The sequence below is a fragment of the Sceloporus occidentalis genome, unplaced genomic scaffold (genome assembly GCF_023333645.1).
Source record: "Sceloporus occidentalis isolate IW3139 unplaced genomic scaffold, rSceOcc1.0.p SCAF_17, whole genome shotgun sequence".
NCBI classification, from domain to species: domain Eukaryota; kingdom Metazoa; phylum Chordata; class Lepidosauria; order Squamata; family Phrynosomatidae; genus Sceloporus; species Sceloporus occidentalis.
In genome coordinates, this window is record NW_028316997.1 from 15,808,193 (window position 1) to 15,811,557 (window position 3,365).

Below are 3,365 nucleotides of genomic sequence, written 5' to 3' on the forward strand. Positions count from 1 at the left end.
TTCTTGCCATGTGTGTATTTTTTTTTCTCTGTATGTACATTCTGGAAGCACTGTATGTGGATTTTAATTATTTTTTTTTAACCATAATACGTTGATTTCTGAAACAGTTGAATATTTGTCTATGCTTTTACCGTAAATCACAATACCATTGTGGATTCTTGTCTCTGGGCTTATTGGAGATGCCACATTTTGTCAGCTTTCTACTGATGTCTCAGTATGTAGCCCTTTTTGTCCAAAAGTGCTCTATTTTATACACCCGCACATTGCAAATCATATTTAATGTTTTAATAACTGGCTCTTCAATGTGACTTGTGTACATTTTGTTTCACAAGCTCCCAGATGCAAATTAAACCCTTTAAGAACCAGTTTATCATGTCTGTCAATTCACTGTTGAATAAGTCCAGGGGGAAGTATAAATAGAGCAATATGGGACAATAAATTCCTGCACATCGTACATTTTCTTTTAAAAAAAAGAATAAATAGCAAACCAATTACTTAAAACCATAGTATGAATGCAACATCATAGTAAATATCTATATATTCACGTTTCTGTTTCAATATTCATATGTATTTTATATATATGTTGTACCGCCTGCTATCAAAGGTTGTCCACAAAAGACAAATATTTTTATGGCTATAAAATACAATTCAAGTACTGTATATTATACCTATTGTGTCACAAGGTGGTCCTTTAAATACTCACACATATGAGAGAATAACCATTGTATAATCACATGATCATTTAAATGCAATCAAAAACATTGTATCCTTAATAGTGTGAAATACTCTGCTGTGTGAGACTGAGATATATTTTATGTACACCATCATATTACACAGCTCTGTACAGTGGCTAAATAGGATATAACAACAAGTAGTATATACCATAAGGCCCTGCTCAAACGAGCCTACAATCTAGAAATGTCAGCCTGTGACATTGCTCTGTAGCCCTGTTGCATGCAAACTGTGGAATTTATACATAAATTAGCACTGGAAAGCTGGGGTGATATATTTGTAGATGAAACTTTGATGAGTAATTGTCTCTCCAGCTTCTTGGTAAATCTGTCCCATGCTACATTAACTGAAGTGTCACTTGGAACATAGTTAAGCAGTGTATTTCCTGTTTTTGGCTTCTTGTTCATGCTTGGTGTACTGTAATTCAATAAAATGTATGTACAATGTAAACCTTTTATAAGATACACATTTTGTTTTAGCTTTTTAAATGTTTTTATATAACTATATATAATAATTTTTCCTTGCACTTTTCTGTCAACTGGAATTTGGGCATCTACATTAGCCTCTTAAAAATAAGGGGTTTGTAGACAAGGGTCAGAAGGAAACAGCATGTGTGACTGAATCAAGCCATGAAGCCATCTTTGTAGGGCAACTCAGTTATGGGATACCAGCGACTAATGTAAATGTCCAGTAAGCAAGCACAGTGTGACTGCTTTAAATTCTGTATGAAGACCATTAGCATAGTGTTTTTGGCACACAATTTCTGTTTTTTTGTTTGTTTGCCTTAAGGTACTTCAAGGTGCTCCAGAAATGAGAATGTGTGTTGTACAATGTGCATTGTACTGGCAAATAATACCAACTGCTTGGTAACTTGGACTGTATTTGTACATATTAAACTTAAAGGTGAAAATGTTATTACACAAAGGCTGTTAAGTTTAAAGTGTCTAGGCTAAAACACATTGGTGTATATTCTATTAATCATAGTAGATTTTCATCCATTTCTACTCAAACGTTTTCGCTATTCACAGTTTGCCTTCTTAGATACTTCCTTTTCTTGTGCTTTTTAAAAATGTATCCCGTTTTATAAATGTATAGTTTGGGGTTTCTTTTGGGGGGTTTGTTTTTAAGCATGGCCCCTTTGTGTGTGCAGTTTTTAAATGAAGTACCTGTGCCAGATCCAGTTCCATACTATGGTCTTCCTACACACGGAGAGACTCCTTAAGTGTTAATAAAGAAAAGTGACATATATAATATTTTAACGCATTTTGTATTTACTGGCAGAGCTCTCCAGATGTCTCCTATGCAAAAAGACTGCTGTGTAATCACATTGGCTGCTTATAGTTTCTCTGCAGAGTAGAGTTCTGCAATCATCTCTAAACATATAATCGGGGCAAGGTGCTTTGTTGTATATCAGAAGACCCTTTTGAAACAAAATAAACCATTTTCAGATGTGTCAGACTTAAATGTTGTATACCCAGTGTTCAAATTAAGGAGCAGGATTTTTGATCAGTACAAAAGGCAGTGGGGTAAGTGCTTTAAATGGAGAATGCTCCTGTATTTAGCAATCAGTGGAGTGTTCCAGATAATTGTGTTCTTTCCCTCCTTTTTTTTAGTTAACAAAATGTTTATCTGTTTAAGTATGCAAATAGCGATCAAATGTTATGGTTTATAGTCCTTTGTAGCCTTGACGGATTGGTGTGCCAATACGAGTTGAATAAATGCAGTTTCTAAAAAAGATTAGGAAGTGTTAACGGTTGGATATATACAATACACAAAACATATTATATAACCCAAATATATATTTCATGCATCATCAAAATGTACTGGGTTTGATGCTATCAAAGTGGTCTTATCACCATGGCAACCATTGGCATTGCTTAATCGGCAGCCACATTATTTTGAGCCATGTATATATATATATTTTATTTTTTTTTAGTAGCAAAATTTTAGAAAATCTTAGTCTATACATTTTTAGAACCAGTTCATCGGATTTTTGCTGTTTATGACAAATCAATCATCTCAAACTCAATACTGTAAATTTCTTTTTACATATATAATTCTTGGTTAAAAAACTAGACTGTTCATTACCTAAAACACTTTCTTTCCAATACAAATTGGAAAATCTGTCTCCCATCTGTCCCGCTGTTTATATCAATCTACAGTGTGTGATTTAGATAGGAGTGCGATTCTTTACTTTTTTTTTTTTTTTCTTTTGGAGTGCAAAACGTTTGTTAGTCTTTAGATAAATGTAGACTTGGGGAGTAATATATATAATCTGCTACATTCCCCTTTAAAAGAAAAAATGTATGTTTAGTTATGCGTTTTAAAATCTGTAATAATAAAAAGCTGTAAAAAAATACAAAAGCAGCTTAAATATAGGTTTGCAGACCAACCTGAAGCTAAGATAAGAAGTCGTTTGTGTAATAGAATTGAAGGAGATGACTTGTTTTGATACCACTAGCGGTGCACACATTGGTATTGGTGTTTTCATCAATAAAATACACATTTATTTATTGGTGCTTTTAGGATATTGTTAGACCCACTTCTCTTGTAAAGCCATGTTCATCTAATATTTTTTTTTTTAATTGTAGGAGGTATACCATTGCTTTCGATGTCTTCTTTGTTTGGGGTAA